General features: G+C 39.7%; 1 protein-coding gene, 1 non-coding gene and 1 pseudogene across 2 annotated transcripts in view; 1 reads left to right on the forward strand and 2 right to left on the reverse strand.

The window, feature by feature from the left end:
- LOC103303168 (olfactory receptor 7D2) overlaps positions 1-10,919 on the reverse strand; it is a 54,564-nt gene that overhangs the window by 38,800 nt on the left and 4,845 nt on the right. The window lies entirely within an intron of this gene.
- On the forward strand, positions 5,980-6,802 carry LOC103303153 (U1 small nuclear ribonucleoprotein A-like; annotated as a pseudogene).
- On the reverse strand, positions 10,654-10,782 carry LOC114229194 (small Cajal body-specific RNA 24). The gene has a single exon (XR_003615283.1). It is a non-coding gene; the product is annotated as a small Cajal body-specific RNA 24 (non-coding RNA).

Here is a 10,919-nt window from a genome sequence, read left to right on the forward strand (position 1 = left end):
TCTCCCTCCCTCCCTTCCTTTATTCTCATCCAAGGATATTTTCTCCTTTTTTTATTTTTTTGAGAGAGAGCAGAAGGGAGGGGGAGACATCGTTATGAGAGAGACACATCGATTGGTTGCGTCCCCCACACCTCCTGATTAGCTGGGGATCAAGCCTGCAACTGAGGTACATGCCCTTGACTGAAATCGAACCAGAACACTTCAGTCCACAGGCCGATGCTCTACCCACTGCGCCAAACCAGCTAGGATGCAGCCTCAGATTCTTTTTTTTTATTTTTTATTTTATTGATTTTTTACAGAGAGGAAGGGAGAGGGATAGAGTTAGAAACATCGATGAGAGAGAAACATCGATCAGCTGCCTCCTGCACACCCCCTACTGGGGATGTGCCCTCAACCAAGGTACATGCCCTTGACCGGAATCGAACCTGGGACCCTTGAGTCCGCAGGCCGACACTCTATCCACTGAGCCACACCGGTTAGGGCCAGCCTCAGATTCTTTATGTGTAAATAGTTGTTGGGGTGTAAAATTATTATTGTCTAATATATAAATTCTCAAAAAGTAGTAGACATCGTATTTATGAATACAGCATTTATTTGTGATCCCATCTTATGCCAAAAAGAGGTAGATCTATTGGCGGGATGCTACAAAAAAGAACCCATTTTTCAGTGCAAGGTCTTACTACCAGCCATTTTACCAAGCATCTGTTCTTGGTGCCTTGGGCAGATTAGATGAAGCCAAGAGCATATGACCATACTGATGAACCTACAGCACTATCTGATTTGTCCCCCATCTTTCAATTAGCTCCTGGTAGGGAATATTATTATTCTCTCACAGTTTTTTAATCTGGGTATTGTTAACATTTGGGGCCAGATAATTCTTTATGGTGGGGGTTGTCCCATGCATAGTGGAAAATTTAGCAGCATCCAAGGCCTTATACACTAGATGCCAGTGGCTTCCCCACCCTCACGCCCCAGTCTTAACACTTAAAAATGTCTTCAGACATTGCCAAATACCCCTAAGGTGCAAAACCACTGCTGGATGAGAACCACTGATCTACCATAACTCCATAACTCAGAAGACTCGAGGAACGGAAAGTGCAGGAAAAATAAAGTGAAGGGAAGAAAGACCTTGGTCTTCCTATGGCCCAGAATAGAATAAAACTAAGATACCAGTCTCTAGTCAAGAGAGTCCTTATGGAGAAGGCCTCAGGTCTGGAAAAGAAGCACCAATGCCACTGTTGAATAAACAGATGAACAAATTTTAGTGCCTCAAAACTTCAGAGGACAATAACCTTGCCTGTTCAATGGCTGCTTGATAGGATTCAAAGGGATATGAGGAGACTGTGGGAATTCACCAACTGGATTGTGGTGATGGCTTCATAAGTGTACACAGAGGCCAAAGCTAATCAGGTGGCATATTTTAAGAATGCAATTTATCAGTATACTAAAAAAGGCCTTTCTTTTTCCTTACTGTAGCCTTCCACAATTTATGAGAAGAACATGGTAATTAAACCTCAAGATTATTAGCTCCTCTGATTCAAACTGTCCCTCCATTCAAACTGAGGAACAAGTTACTTTCAAGGCTATAGTCAGTAATGTATATACCTCCTGCAGTTTTTCCAACTCAGGGATATTTAGTAGAAAGTTTCCTTCTTCCTTCCCCTTCAAACAAGCCTGTTTTGAAATTTTCATAACTTTTGCTCTAAGCATGTTTTACAGGCGAGGGGAAAATACCAGTAAAACACCTTCCTAGGACATCTGCCCTGCCCCGACTGTCTTTGGAAGAACAAACTACAACCCCCCCCCCCCCCCCCGCCCCATATCTGCTCAATTTCAGCCCCCAAATCCTCCTCTCCCCCTTGTCGCTTAGCAATAACCAGGGCTTAAAGGGGGAAGCCGCTTTTTTGTTTCTTGTCCTTGTATTGATTGGCAATGCACCCTTTCCCCTCCCTTTGGGAAAGTAAAATAAACTTCCTCTCTGCATCTCTTCTTTTAGTTGTGAATTCTTTCACACTCTGCATCACTGGCCAAAACCCTAACATTTATTATATGTCCATTTTAACTATATAAAGCTATCCTCTCTCCACGGGACATTTGCCACACAAACACTGGCCTTGTGGTGCCTGCAAAAATAGCTATCACTTATTCACTTTCCTGTGCCTATGCCCCTTCTGGATAACTCTGAATACCTGTCCACTCTGGGGTTATCCATGTGATTGCACTGAGCATCAGGGTACAAGGCAAACAGGACACAAGCAGGGACTTGACAAACACGTGAACAGTGGAGCCTGAGTTGTCCTGAACCTTCCAGCAGCATGCATACAGGCCCCACCTCGATGGCTGGAGGATCGACCTCAGTGAAGAGCAAGTAACCCCCCAGCCAAACTGGCAGCTGAGCACAGACACATGATTAAGCCCAGCTAAGCACAACCCAAATTGTCAGCCAACACCACTGTTAACTAAAGAAAGTGTAGTTGCATTAAAGCACTGTGCTTTGGGCAGTTCACTATGCAGCAAATATAAACAGACCCCTTTATTCCATTCTACTATGGGGTACAGGTCACCTTTCTCAAATGAAAATCTCATCAAATGTTAATGGATTTCCATCAACTTTAACATTTAAATTGAGTGGTATGTAGTGTTAATGTATGTTTCTGTGTGTGTGTGTGTTATAATCTATCTCACTTTACCCCTCAGCTTTATCTCCTAATTCTAAGATTGTCCTTTTCCATGTCAGAGAATGTGATGTGTTTTTGCCGTGCCTTATACTCGAGATTGACATACTCATTCAACACGATACATAAGCCATCCACATTGGCTTGCACCACCTGCTCCCTGTGGTTTTCCCTGACCACTCCACACGCAGCACCCTCTCATGGAGACTTCCTGGATAGACTATTTTATTTATTGTTTATATCTGTCTCACCTTGACCATTATTCCTTTAAGGACAATAGTATGTTTTATTGTTTTTCTTCCCAAAGCCTAATTACATGTTAGACCCTTAACTGATGTTCACTAGTTCTCTAGAGAGGGAAAAATCCTGAGTGAACTGGTGTTACCCAAACATTACACAAGGCAGAGCTGCTTACTGCTGAGAGGCCCAAAGAATTAAAAGCCATAATGAGGCAACACTAAGTAAGAGTATAATTAGAAGTCCCCTCCAGAGAGATTGAGCAAGATTATGACATCTGTCCCAAGAATTAGCAGGCAGTGCAATGAGATTCAAGAGCTCTGGGACACTTAGGTGGAGATGGGAATTGAGTTTCCTCCTGTACTAATTAATGTGAGAGAGACTGGGCACAGAGGGAGTAATTACATTAGATTCCAAGGCTCCTCATTAAAGAAGTAGTCCTATTTTACTCAATGCTGAGAGAAGTGCTCTATTCCCCTTAGGCCTGACATCTAGGGTATACACATTTACTTTTTCCTACGCAAGAGCTGGGCAATGATTGCTATTTCTTCATTAATGAGTATGGAAAACTTTTGACTAAGGCTTATGCAACATTCAGCACCTTCATTCAAGGATGAGAAAGTGCCCCCACCACTCACCCAAAGACCTGCACACACAAGCATCCCAAGGGAAAAGGAAGGTTGCAGAGATTTCAGAAAGGCAGGTGTAAGATATTAATGCTTTAATGTATTCATGTGACCTGTGACTGTGTGCCCCCCACATCAGGCACCATCAGCCCAAACCGATTCATCAGTTGATACAGACATGAAAAGCAGGGCAGTCAAGAAAGGAAGCAGGGTCTGAACAGAGTAAGCACTCTGACAAAGGGTCCGTTTCTAGCTGATAAGCTGACTCTTCCCACCTGTCTTTTACAGATGAATGATCACCTTATTGTGGTGTGTGGAAGGCAGTTTTTAAAAATTATGAAAAACATTATGTCAAAACAATTGTCAAGGGTCTGAGTCTGGAACTTGTCTTTAGGAAGCAGATTTATTTATTTAGATTCCCAAGGAGTAACTGGGTAGGCTGGAAAAAAGTCAGCTTTTGTTCTGAATTCAGAAAAGTAGCAGTAGGCTAGTTAAATACATAACAGAGCTTGTGTTGCTTACACTAAAGGGTGAGAAGATTTGTCTAAGCTCCTGTATAATGGGAATACAGTTGAAAAAGTTGCTAGTCTTAGCCCCTATTTAAGGAGTCTATAGGAGAACCCAAAGAAAACAGGGGAGACAAAACTAAGGACACTAGAGAAAGCTTTAGTCTCTGACACAGTAGCTACAGCAACCAGTAAAAAGACTAACATCTAGCAAGAAAAAACACACACTAAAGGCCTGTCTACTTGCTGTTCCTTTTACCTAACACATCATGTCAAGCTTTCAACAAGGCATGTTAAAAAGCGAGAAAAAAATAAGTCTAAAATGAGAAGGCAAGCAAGCATCAGAACCAGACTTGGGTATGGCAGAGATTTTGGAATTATGAGATGGGGAATTTAAAATAACTATAGTCAATATGTAAAGGATTCTAATAGAAAAAGTGAACATGCAAAAACAAATGGGTAATGTAAGCAAAGAGAAACTCTAAGAAAGAATCAAAAGGAAATGTTAGAAATAAAAAACGTCCAAATGAAAATGTAAGGAGAAAAAAAAAAAAAAAGAAAATGTAAGGAGAGAAAAAAATGAACAGTATATCTGAGAACTGTGGGGCAATTATAAAAGGTGTAACATGTGTCATGGGAATACTAGGAGAAGAATGAGAGAAAGGACCAGAATATTTGAAGTAAGAATGAATGAGAATTTTCCAAAATTAATTACAAACACCAAACCAGGAAGCTAAGAGATCAACAAGCAGAATCAATACCAAAGAAAATTTACATTGAGGCATATTATATTTAAACTAGTGGCCTGATGCACGAATGAAGATTTATGCAAGAATGGGCCTTCATTCCCCTGGCTACAGGCACCACCTTCACTCAGGCTGGAGCCGCCTTTCTGCCTTCCCATGCTGCCCAGAGGCCTGGAGCAGCTGGAGTGGTGCGGAAAGCTTGTGTCATCACCATGGCGGTGACACAAGCGTCCTGCCCTGCCCCCAGTCACTCAGTGCCTGTGAATGAAATTAACCCACTATCTTTGTTGGGTTAATTTGCATACTCACTCCTGATTGGCTGGTGGGTGTCACAAAGGTACGGTCAATTAGCATGTTACTCTTTTTTTTTAGGTAGACTGCAGAAAATCAACATATATATACACCTAGAATTTATTAACAAAAACAAAAAAGGCTCTTCTATCTGGAAATTTAAAAACCTCTTATTAACTCCTGAGCAAAAGGAGAAATACAAACTAAAATTACAGAATTTTAAAGAAATAATAATTTCCAAGACATAAGTTATAATCTACAGGATGCATTTTAAAGCAGTGATCATTTTTTTAAATTTTATTGGTTAAGGTATTACAAACAGTAGTACATATGTCTCTGTTTTTCCCCCCCACTGACCTTCCTCCCCCCCACCCTGCCACACTTGCCCTCGTCCCCCCGCCCCCAGTGTCTTGAGTCTGTTGGTTGTGCTTATATGCATGCATACAAGTCCTTCGGTTGATCTCTTACCCACTCCTACCTTCCCACTGTAGTTTGACACTCACTGCACAAAATACTTGTCAATAAAATAAAAAGATTAAGAATCAATTACCAGCCCTAGCTGGTTTGGCTTAGTGGATAGAGCATCGGCCTGTGGACTGAAGGGTACATGCCTGGGTTGTGGGCTAGATCCCCAGTGTGGGGTGTGCAGGAGGCAGACGATCAAATCAACGTTTCTCTCTCATCAATGTTTCTATCTCCCTCTCCCTCTCCCTTCCTCTCTGAAATCGATAAAAATATATTTTAAAAAAAGAATTAATTACCAGTTTTTAAAAAAATAAACCAAAAGAAAGCATAAAGAAATAATGGAGTTAAAAGCAGAAATTAATGAGGAAGGCACTGAGCACTGAGAAGCCACTTGCCAGACTCGTGACTATGTTACCCTACCATGACACCTCCATTCATGGAAGTTCCTCAGACCTGCCCCAGCCTTACTGTCAACCTCAATGAGAAGATCAAGAAGGATGATCTGAAGAAGTCCCTGTATGCTATCTTCTCCCAGTTTGGCCAGATTCTGAATATCCTGCCACAGAGCCTGAAGATGAGGGCCAGGCCCTTGTCATCTTCAAAAAGGCCAGCACCAGTGCCCTGCGCTCCATGCAGGTTTTCCTTTCTACAACAAACCCATGCACATCCCGTATGCCAATACTGACTTGGATATCGTTGCCAAGATGAAGGGCGCATTTGTGAAGCAGAACTAGAAGTGGGAGAAGAGGAAGCCCAAGAGCCAGGAGACCCCAGCTGCCAAGAAAGTGGCACAGGGTAGGACAGTCACTCTCATTGTGGGGACTGACCCAGGGTCTGTCCTGAGCATGGGGCCATGACTCAGGTGCCCCGCATCATGCACATTTGGGACCAGCCTCCCTACATGCTGTCCCCTGGCATGATCCCATCTCCAGGTCTCTAACATGGCCAGATCCCACTGAGAGCCACTGCCCCCACAGCAACTTATGCCAGGTCAGATGCCACCTACCCAGCCTCTTACAGAAAACCCACTAAATCACATCTTGTTCCTCACCAACCTGCCAGAGACCAACAAGATCATGCTGTCCATGTTTTTCAACCAGATCTCTATCTTCAAGGTCTGGCTGGTCCCAGGGCAGCATGACATGGCCTTTGTGGAGTCTGACAATGGGGTACATGCAGGAGCCCTTTGCGACTCCCTACAGGGGTTCAAGATCACCCAGAACTACCCCGTAAAGATCTCCTTTGTCAAGAAGTAGCGCCTTTTCCCCATGCCTGTCCATACCTCATTGGGGACTCCCCTCTGCCCCTTCGTTCAGCCCCCTGGAGGTAAGTTCCCCTCGGGAGCCTTCTTAGAGGTGTACATGTGAGTGAGTGGCCACACAGCATTGTACCTTATCTGTCCCCACACATTGCAACCTGGTGCTGTTAGGCTGGAATTAAGGTATTTTTGGTTTGATTTTGTTTTTTGTTTTTTGTTTGGAAAAACAAAAAAGAAATTAATGAGGAAAACAGAAAAGCAATCGATCTAACTAGTCAAAATTCCGTTTCTTTTAAAACAAATAAACCATTCATTTGATTCAGAAAAAGAAAAAGCAAATATACAAAAACAAAAAAACAAAACAGGTGTTGACACACAGAGTCAGAAAACATTTTTAAAATCGTAAGATAATTTTGCTGACCTCTACACTAGATAAATTAGGCAATTTCCTAGGAAAATACAGATTACCAACATTGACATCATTCAAGTTAGAAAGCTTAAAACAGAGCAATGTCCATAAAAGAAATAAAGTTACTAAGGAAATATCCCACTAGAAAAGCACTTGACCAGGATGGTTTCACAGTGAGTTCTACCAAATCTTCCAAAACCACAGAGTACTAACGCTGTATAAACTATTCCAGAGCATTGAAAAAAAGAAATATTACTATATCTTCTGATGAAGCAAGTATAATACAAATACCTAAACCAGATAAAGACAAAGAAAACTATGGACCAATTATCATTCATGAAAATCAACAAATTCTAAACAAAATACTAACAAACAGATTCCAAAACCACATTAAGAAAATAATACACCATGACCAAGTGAAAGTCATTCAGAATGTAAGACTTTTTCAATGCTGAGAAATTTATTAATATCATATACTATTATTAATAAATCAGAAAAACTTTGACAAAATTCACCACCCATTCATGGTAAACTTCCAAGAGTATAATGTACCTTCTAATATGATAAAATAAATATTTACTCTAAAACATTATCTTAATCAATAGAAAAACAAAAGGGACCTTACCCCTAGAACAAGGCAAGAATGCCTACTATTTCTGCTACTACTTATCACTACACTAGAGGTATTAGCCAATGCAATTAGACAAACAAAAACAATCAGAGGCATAAGAATTGGTAAACAAGTGAAGCTATCATAATTTACAGATGACACAGTATTATGCCTGGAAAACTCCAAAAAAAAAAAGCAATAAAAAAACTTAAAAAGTAAAAGAATTCAGTCAAGTAGCAAGTTATAAAATTAAGATACAAAATCAGTAGCTTTCATATACAGAAACTATGAAATCATAATGGTATAGAAAAATCTCACTTAAATAAAGAATTAAATATTAAGAGAAACAACAAAAATTTGTTATAAGGAAAACTTGTACAAGGAAAATTTTTAAACATCCTGACAAACACTAAAGTAGATTTTTTTTAAACATTATTGACAAACACAAAAGTAGACTTAAATGAAAAGACATCCCCTGTTCTTGGATAAGACGACTTAACAATATAGAGATGTTAGTTCTCTCCAAGTGAACTTATAAATCCAAGGCAATGCCAATAAAAGTACCAACAAGCTAATTTTATGGAGTTGGACGATAGGAAAGTGCATATAAAAAAGGGCAAGAATACCTAGGGAAAGACTGAAAATGGAAAACAGTGAGGGGAAACCCGTTCACATAGACATTAAAACGTATTACAAAGCTTCTTATAATTTAAACACTGTGGCAAAAAAATAAAGTTCATAATTAGGGTAAAAACACATAAAACTCAGTATATGACAAAGGTGGTATCTCAAAACCTTGGGGTAAAGATATAGTTTAAAAAAAATAAATGATCTGGGTCAATGTGGAAAAGATAAAAAATACACAAAAATCAATTGTAGGTGAACTGTAGATCTAAACGTACATATTGAAACAATAGAGGACTTATAGAAAAAAATGTAGAATAGCTTCTTACCTTTGGGGTAGGCAAATACTCAGGAACAGAAGAGTACTGTCCATAAAGATTAGATGACATTAACATTAATTCATTTCATTAAAAAAATACCAATTAAAATACTGAAGAGACAAGCCACAAAGTTGGAGAAAATATTTGTAAAATATATCCAACCATAGGGCTCATAGTAAGAAAAAGGCAGGAAATTCAATAAAATAGCTTCTTGGAAAGCAAATTTGCACAACCACTTTGGAAAATTGGCATCATCTATGAAAAGTGAACATATGCATCCTATATAACCAGCAATTTCAGTACAGGGTATACACCCAAGAGAAATACATACACTTGTGCACTATCAGAAATATTAAAATATGCTCATAGCAGCATTATTCAGAACAGTCCCAAGCTGAAAAGTCAAATGTCTGCCCATCAGCACAAACTGCTTAAACAAAATGTGGGATATTCAAAACAATGGAACACAATAAAATGTACTAGCTAGAGATACTCAAAACAATATGCATCAATTTCACAAAAACATTAGGGAAAATAAGGATAGATACAAAAGAACATATACTATATGGTTCCACTTGTATAGGGGTAAGAAACAAAAACCCCAAGCCATATTGTCAGTCAGAATATTGGTCACCTACGGAGAGTAGGGAAGGGTTTGTCATTTGAAAGAGGCAAGAAGGAGTATCAGGAATGCTGGTAGTACTTTTTCTGGCCTGATCGTATGGATGTGTTCATGTGATAATTTAGCTGTTGTACATGTATGAATTTTTTTCTGCATTTTAGTAAAACCTGTTTTAAAATGTTACCACATATACACAAAGTATCATTATACACTTTAGAAATGACTTTGGCATTACACTAATAAACAGAACATGCACAGACCTTATAGCCCAGCAGTTTCACACTCCTGGAATAACTCACCAATACTCCAGAAGACATGTGACAAAATTTCTTAAAAGCAGCATCGCTCATAACTGAGAAAAGTGAAAACATCCAGTAACTAACTGTACATCAGCAGAACAGGTAAATAACTGTGGTATACTAATAGAAAGAATCAAAATCTAAAAATGAAACTAGGGCTACTGTCATTAATGTGACTCTCAAAACCACCACTACCCCTACTAATCTGACCACCATTATATGTAACTTGAATTCTGCAATGGCCTAACAGTTTGTACCTTGTCCCTCTATTTAGCCTATCAACCCAGAAGCCACTGTGATCTTTTAAAATTATAAGTTAGACACTTGCCACATTCTAAGCCCTCCAAATTGAGAATGAAGGCAAAGTCCTTCCAGTTAACCCTACAGGATGTCCCCATGATCAGGACCCTGATCTAGCTCTGACCTCATCATCTTTAGCAACTCACAAGTTTGATCCACTCCAGTCACACTGGCCCCTTTGTCCCAAGCACAAAATTTTTCATGGCCTTTGAACTTTTGTTGCAGGTGCTCCTCCCCACCTTACAATACAGCCCACACTTACAGCTCATTTACATTTGTGCAAACATCACCTTACACAAAAGGTTTTCCTTACACACACCACAACGCCACTGAATCCCACATTCTCGTTATCACATGCTTAATTTTTCCTCCATGCACTGACCACCATCAGAGATATATTTACTCATTTACCAGGTGCCTCGACCCCAAGTAGAATGTAAGCAACCTGAAGGCAAATATCTTGATTCACTACAGACCTGGGGCATAGAACAAGGCCTGAGATAGTAATATAGACTCTGGAATCCGGCACCAGAGTTTAAATACAAGCATTACTGCCTGCTAACAGGTTGGCCTCAGACAAGTCACCTAAACTTCCTTGCCTCAAATTCTCCACGTGCAAAAGAAATTGATGGCACCTGCTTCTCAGCACTTTTTTTTTTTTTTTAATATGTCAGTAGTGGAACGATCCACCCTTTTTACTTGCAAAGTGTGAACAGAAAGCTACTATATTTCTCTAGGACATTTACAAAGAGTTTTCTTCACCTTAAGAAGAAACTGAATAAAGTAGATGTCCACTTAGCACTTCTGTGAAAACAAATACAGTTCTTCAATACAAGAATAAAGGAAAATAGATGTTTAAATAGATCAAAGATATGAAATGCAATTTTAAAACTTGGCTTGAAGAAGTTAAAAGTTCATATCCAACAGTTAA

The sequence above is a fragment of the Eptesicus fuscus genome, chromosome 6 (genome assembly GCF_027574615.1).
Source record: "Eptesicus fuscus isolate TK198812 chromosome 6, DD_ASM_mEF_20220401, whole genome shotgun sequence".
Classification (NCBI taxonomy): Eukaryota; Metazoa; Chordata; class Mammalia; order Chiroptera; family Vespertilionidae; genus Eptesicus; species Eptesicus fuscus.